The sequence below is a fragment of the Oryza sativa genome, chromosome 8 (assembly GCF_034140825.1).
Source record: "Oryza sativa Japonica Group chromosome 8, ASM3414082v1".
Taxonomy (NCBI): Eukaryota; Viridiplantae; Streptophyta; class Magnoliopsida; order Poales; family Poaceae; genus Oryza; species Oryza sativa.
The window spans coordinates 6,716,104-6,723,505 of NC_089042.1; the positions used below are offsets into that span (position 1 = coordinate 6,716,104).

General features: G+C 43.8%; 2 long non-coding RNA genes across 2 annotated transcripts; one reads left to right on the forward strand and one right to left on the reverse strand.

Moving 5' to 3' along the window:
- Positions 1 to 1,528: 1,528 nt before the first annotated feature.
- On the reverse strand, positions 1,529 to 2,465 carry LOC107282025 (uncharacterized). The gene is made up of 2 exons (XR_001548173.3): positions 2,191 to 2,465; positions 1,529 to 2,097 (listed from the first exon to the last, which is right to left on the reverse strand). It is a non-coding gene; the product is annotated as an uncharacterized lncRNA (long non-coding RNA).
- A 3,040-nt stretch (positions 2,466 to 5,505) lies between these two features.
- Positions 5,506 to 7,191, forward strand: LOC136351278 (uncharacterized). The gene is made up of 2 exons (XR_010734244.1): positions 5,506 to 5,818; positions 6,987 to 7,191. It is a non-coding gene; the product is annotated as an uncharacterized lncRNA (long non-coding RNA).
- Positions 7,192 to 7,402: the final 211 nt, after the last annotated feature.

Genomic DNA, 7,402 nt, shown 5'->3' on the forward strand with positions numbered 1-7,402 from the left:
ACGTCCGGTTGTAGATTAGATTGATCGGTGGTTAATCTTCTGGTTGACTGGCTTGATCCAGCCGAAATTTTTGACGATGATGACTCCGGCCGATCTTATTGAGAAGAACTCGGCCAGTGACGAGAGTAGCACCGACGATGCCAGTAAATAATTCCATCACACTTCTCGACGGAAAACTCGACGCCGCCCCTACCTGGCGCGCCAACTGTCGAAACATGATTTCGGCAATAATAAAACGGGGTGGCGCACGAGACCTAAAAGTGGATGGATGTGGAGACAAAGGATTTAGACAGGTTCAGGCCCTCTCAATGAGAGGTAATACCCTACTCTTGTTTGGGGATTTGAATCCGCCGAGTGTGTATTGATCTGACGATCAGGTTGTCTCATCATGCCCCTAGAGGGGCTCCCTGCCCTCCTTATATAGGTTGGGGGGCAGGGTTACAAGATAGAAACCTTAACCAATACGGTATCGGTTTCCTAAATCTACTTTACAATCTTATCAAACTAGGACTTTAGGCCGTTCCATAATATACAGGGAAACGTAATACCCAAGTCATGATCTGTTACATATTCCATAGATATAAGCTATCCCCTAAGACTAGTCGGATAACCATGTCGTGTGGGTATGGGGTACCCATAATCTCCACAGGGATTTATCAACGAACAGATCCTAGATCCCACGGTTGAATTCTATTAGGACGGGAATACAGTTCATAGCGTCAGTCCTTCTTCCTCTGAGGCGACGTTGACGATTCGTAGCTAGCTAGCATAAGTGCGCTGAAATACAAACATTATATTCAATGTCCAAAGAAATTGTAATATATGTATATATTTATATACGGTAGCGCTACATGACGCTACACACAGGCATTGCGCGTCAGGAAGTTTGGTGGCACGACTCACAGGAAGAAAAACCCACCACCGTGACAACCAGCCGATAACAGAGTTAAAGTTAACATATCTATATTGGTGGTGGGTTCTGATGCAGCTATTTAAGAGTTATAGTTTAACTTTCGTACAAATAGATGTTCAGTTGTGAAGGAGTTATCGGGAGTTAATATTTGACTTACGCACAGTTGGTATGTGGGATCTGGTGTTGAGGATATTGAGTTAAAAATTAACTTATTGTGGTTGTATAGGTCATCGTGGCATGATAGGCATGATAAACCCATCTCTCCGTGAGTTAAATTGTAACTGTTGAATCATCGTGAGTGAAATTACAGGATCCATCATATGTGCAGGGGTATTTTTCAAAAAAAAAAGTTTATTACGTTGGGGCCAAGTGATGAGTGAAATGTTAACTTAAGAATGATACTTGATGACGATTATGTCGATGTAAATTAACTGATGTTTAATTCATCGGATAGAAATCAACTCCATGTCATAGTAATTGGGAGGTTAAAAATGAAAATCGTAAGGGTCCAGAAACGTGAAATTTTTAGTGATATTTTTATTTCACCGAATAAAATTGGCAGTAAAAAAATTTCAACAATCACAAACGTGTGGATAATAATTATTTTATGATGCATATGTGAAATCTTAGTGAGAGATTATACATATATGAAAGTTTTAGTTAGTAGAAAATTACACACAGCGAGAGCAGAATCATCTGACTCTGACCGGCGAAAAAGAAGAAAAGGAGAAGGATATACATGACACAATAAACCAGCTGTCGACAACAGCTTTGAGACACAAGGAAAACGAAGATCAGATGCATGCAATGACTCTCGATCCAATCTGGCAACACGAAGGCGTAGATGAGCATGCTATTGCGTCAACGACGGAATCGGTCGCCGCCATACTCAAGGTGGCCACCACGCCGCCGTATCGAGCCGCAGGCCGTCAGTCACAGTGTAGATCCCAGTGGATGCAGTCCTCCCTCACGCCTGACCTCCTTGTACGGTGGAACCTCATCACCGACCATCTCGTTGTCAGCATCGACATGGATGACAGTTTGCTCGCGCCGCTGTGAATCGGCCTCCTCGTGGATGCTGCTTCTGCTGCTTGGCCGTGCACGCCGTCGTCGAGGTTGCCGCTGGATGCAGGGCACCATTGTCGGCATCTCGTCTCGCAAATGCCAATTACCCGTCGCCATGGCTGCATGGAGACCATCACGTAGATAAAAAAGGGGAGAAAATAATTTTAAAAGCCAGAAAATGGTGGGTTGCGATGGATGCTGCCGCCCCTTACCGACGGACCTCCTCGCCACCACTCGGATCTCCATCTCCACGCCATCGCCCTGACAAGCAAACCGCACAGGAGGAACCACATCACCATCCGTGTCGACCTCGCCGGTGCCGCTCCTCTCATCGGTGACATTGCCGATCCGAAATATTAGGATCTGGAATGAGAGAATAGGAGATGATGTGTCTGGCTGTGATTCCGCAGCTAATATAAATAGAGATAGATACCACAGTAAAATAATTACTGATGAGAGGACGAGCAGGATGGGTCATGGGCTCATCGGTTGGTGCTTATAGGGGAGTAAAAAAATTACTACATATAGTTAAAAATTAACTGACTTGTTCAATGTGAGTAAAAAAAGAACATTTTATTCGTGAAAAAAAAGTCATAGACATTTAAATTTTACAAAAACATAATGAAACAAAAGAAAAATAATAATAACAAGAAAAATTAAGGCATGAGCAAAAAAAAAGTTTCCTTTAGTTAATAAATAATTCAATATGCTAAGTACTACCTCCGTCCCAAAATAAGTGCAGTTTTGCACTATTCACGTTCAACATTTGACCGTCCGTCTTATTTGAAAAATTTGTGAAAAATTAAAAACATTTAGTCGCACATAAAGTACTATTCATGTTTTATCATCTAATAGCAATAAAAATACTAATCATAAAAAATCTTCAAATAAGACAGACGGTCAAACGTTGAACATGAATAGTGCAAAACTGCACTTATTTTGGGACGGAGGGAGTAACGTTTATTATAATTGCTGAATCACATATAGTTAAAATTTAACTGACTAAACGTGAATATATATGGTGGGCTATGTAGTAGTAAAAATTTAACTCGTGAATCAAAGTGGGTGGAGTTGGGAGGGGAGTGGGGTGATGGGCAGTGGGTGGGTCTGTTCACTGTGTCAGGTGCCGTTTAAGGTGCCGTTTAATACGTAGCACCTTAAGATGCCATATAGTAGTTCTATATTTACATATATAGACGTTTACTTACGTGTGTAAATATATATTTTGATTATATATATTATTTAACTTAATTAATTAAGTGCTTTCATATATATGTGTGAAAAATATATATATATATATATATATATATATATATATATATATACACACATATACACACTGCACCTGAAGTGTGTACTAACTAAAACGCTCCCCCTCACACCCTACCTACCCCCCACACCCACCCCTACCCCCTCCTTACCCCCGGCCACCCCACCCTGCAGGCCTCCACGGCTCCACCCCTGGCAACCCATCCCAATCCCAGCCATTTATATGGAAAAAAATTCTCTGCGGCAGTGCCGCACAGGACCGCCATGTGCAACACCACGCGCGCGAGTGACGCGTGTCTGATCTCTTGCTGCAACAGCCTGAGACAATCTTCAGAGCCGAGCCTATCTCCTACACCCATATCTAAACAATTACCAGAACGTTCCGTGATTATCAAAGCACGATTACTCCTTAAATGTTTCGTGATTTCTATGTTAACAATATGTAATTTCTGATCCCTTTTCAAACTGTGATTTTTATGTCATCAAATTGTAATTTCCGAGCCCTTTCAGTACTAGAAAAAACATTTTTACAAACGGCCGAAAATAATCTTTTCAGATGGAAGCCGGTCCGCCTATAGACAAAGGCATGTGAAAATCACCGAACAAAATAAATAATATTTATGAAAAAATTCAAATAAGATGAGGTTAAATAGGAAAAATATGTGGTGATGACATGGACGAATCTCATACGATTATTTTTTGATTTAATGATAGTTTCTAAATTTCCACTACATAACATAATATATGTAGTGTCCAAAAGTTAAGGGTGTTATTTATTAAAAATGAAAGTATCTTATATGAAAAGAACCCTGTTAAAATTGATGAGTCTGGCTCGGCTCGAAATAACGTGCTGTCGATGGATATGGCTCGGCGAGATTGGCTCGGCTCCGAAGATGGTCTCAGACTGCAGTTGGTGATTGGACACGCGTCACTCGCGCGCGTGGTGTTGCACAGGCGGTCCTGTGTGGCACTGCCGCAGAGAATTTTCTTCCCATTTATATTACTCCCTCCCTCTCCCTCTCCTATTGTACAAGAACGCTGCTATACGTCCGACTAGCGCGTTCGACTGGCGTACAACTCAACGGCGAATTACACGGCGTGAAGCAGCACTGACTTGGTCAGATGGGCTGCTGTTTCAACTGTCCCACGTAACATAATCCACATCAAAGCCCATATATTATTTCAAGCCTAAACTTATAAGGACACATCATGTCCTTTTAGCCGCACAACGATATTTTGTCTCATGTCTATGATTTTTCAGATGAAAATTTGGAGTAGGCATTAATAAATCAGCAGCTTTCACATACCTTGTGTGATGTGATCAGTGAATACTATTGGCTAGATAAAACAACGTGGCCGTGTGGCCAAATTACATCTTATTGAACTCAAGCAATTGATTAGAGATGGAAGACAAAGGAATTAGACCGTGGGGTTTAGGATAGAAGGAGATAGAAAGTCACGTTGAGGCAATATTATCGGCTAGATGAAACGATGCGCGGACGTGCGGCCAGATTATTGAATTGGGCTTTTGTAAGGCCCAACTGAATTAGCGATCTATGCGGATGTGGAGACACGGACGGCGGACATCTTAGACGTACAAGGGTCGGACGCTTTGGTTGTATGTATAGCATTTTCGATTGTACAAACTGTCAACCCACTTTCCCCTTCCTCCACATTTTACGGATCAAGCGGCACAGGCGCACAGTGGTGACGAGGAGGAGAGGCAACGAGTTGTGAGGACGATGAGGCTGTTAGAGTTTAATCTTGTCATTAGAGTATTTGCATGGTTATTTTTGTTTGCATGTAATAAGTGTTTGCATAAGTCACATGCTAGAAGATGTTTGTACGTGAGATACGTGCATACTGCACTCATGGGCGAGATGCCGAAGCGCCGTGCGATGCGGTGGTATAAGTGGAGCTAGCGACTTGTGTGAATAAGTCAGAAAACTAAGCCTAACTGCAAGTGGAAGTGCTGCGCGAAGTAGCCGGATCGCAGGCAAGGCGAGGTCCCATGTTGCCGAGTGAATCGGTTCCAGTAGTAGATAAGCATTTAGCCGCATGTGTTGTGATTAGTGGTAATCATGTGAAGTGATTTCTTGGCAGATAAGTAGGATTAGTTAGTTACTTAGTTGCATGGCATCCCACGTCTGTGTGCATGGCGTGAGTTGTGGCTGAGTGGGTTTGGCTGTTGTAATCTCTTTGCATGTACTGAGTCTATATAAACAAGAAAACGATGTGAGCTAGTTGGCTGCATCAACAGAAAAAAAGGCTTTCCAGTTTGTGCCATCTGTTCATTCGTGTGTGTGTGACTCAAGTGAAAAATACGTAAGTGTTTGTGATAAACACTACAGAAGAGAGGGAGTGATTCCAACAGCGGCGTCAGGCAGAGGTGAGCGCCGTTCGTCTTCTCCACGCCGACCTTGTTCCGATCGGCACCTCCTCAATGCTGCCACCTCATCCGTCCATACAGCGCCGCAGCCATCGCCTCCCCGACTCCCGTCGTTGTCCACCCCGTCCCCTTCCACGACCGTCGTTTATACCCCCCACCGCTGTGAAATCTGCCGCGCAGAGGTGTGCAGCCATAATCGTTGCCCCTCCCTCCAACCTTTTTCCTTTTTTTTACTATCTCGAGTGGAGATGCGGGTAGGAGATGGCAGAGGTGGTGGCATCCAGGGCTCCCGGTGGTTCGACGACGGAGATAGCCTGTTCCCGGCGGCGGCGAGCTCGACGACGAGCAGATCGGGAGGCTTGTCCACCACCTCGAGTGGCCCTCCATGGCTGCCTCCCCCTCCCCCATGGATTTGGTGGAAGCCAAGTCCTTTCACGTCGCCTCTGCGCCGGCTGTTGATCCCCTCTTCCCGGTTCAGCGGCGGAGACGGCGTGCTGATTCGATGGCTGGATCTGCTTCATGCAGCGGAGGCCCCGCCGCATCCGTCGCACCGCGTCCATCGCGGCCTGTGTATCCCCCTACCCAGCGCTAACATCCTCGGCCCGCACGACGAATCCGAGAGAGGAAGTGCGACCATGCGTCTTCTCCGTGTGCCACAGGCGCAGGCGCATTATGCAGTGTTGTGACCGCCGACGGCAAGAATGCGTGTCAAGGCAGCCAAGCCGTGTGGCGGGCGGTGGCTGTGTGCCTGCTTGCTGCGTGAGGCTTAGCCAGCTTGCTAACGAGCAGGGATCTGGAGCAAGGGAGCTGTTATTCTTGATTCTTTGATTTACGATTGGTCAATTGTGCAAACGAGCAGGAGTCCAACAATTTTATCTCAAAAATGCATGCTTGCTAACGAGCAGGAATTTAGAGCAAGTGAACTAGTTTCTGACCTTGCTATATTTTTTAGATAAAATTGTTTGACTGTTTGTGAAAATCATAGCTAATGTGCATTTGTTTACTTCAGAGATAAAATTGATGGATCCAGTGTGAAAATCCTAGCTCATGTGCCTTTTTTTTCTCAAATGTCAGTATGGAGATGTAATAGATATACCATTCTGTAAATATATCTTGGCATTTTCCTGATTTCCAGATGTTATCTTGGTTTTGTACTGCATGATTTAATGTTCAGTAATCTATTCTTATATTCAGAAGTTCAGATGAATGGTAAGAAGACATCAGGACCATTATAACAAGCTAGAATAGTCAAGGAATGGATATGATGATGATGTTTTTACCCTCTAGACTAGGTGCTACATGTAAAATTGATTTTGTGATCATATATCCTGGCATTTTCCTGATTTCCAGGTGAGGCGACTGGATCCACAGTGGACCAAGCCGATGAGACGGACTCCGACGCGGATGCAGCTGGCATGGGGATTTGGTGTCGGCCATGAGTCTCTGGCACCGGGGCTGGTGGTGGTGTTTGGCGAGTTGGGATGTAGTCATTGGTTGTAATTTTCCTTCTTTTAAGATCACCAAAAATATATATATGCTTGTCTTCCATGTGTAATTTCTATTGATCATGTGACAAAACCAACATACAACTGTCATGGAGTAAAAATGTTTACTCACAGTGTAATATTGAATTAAAGTTTCGAAAGCACCTGATAGTAAAAATACTACTATCACCAATAAGGCATGGAGCTACTGGAAATGACTAAGAAATAAAGATATTATAACCAGTAACTGATATAATAAAAATATTACTGACAGTATGTGGA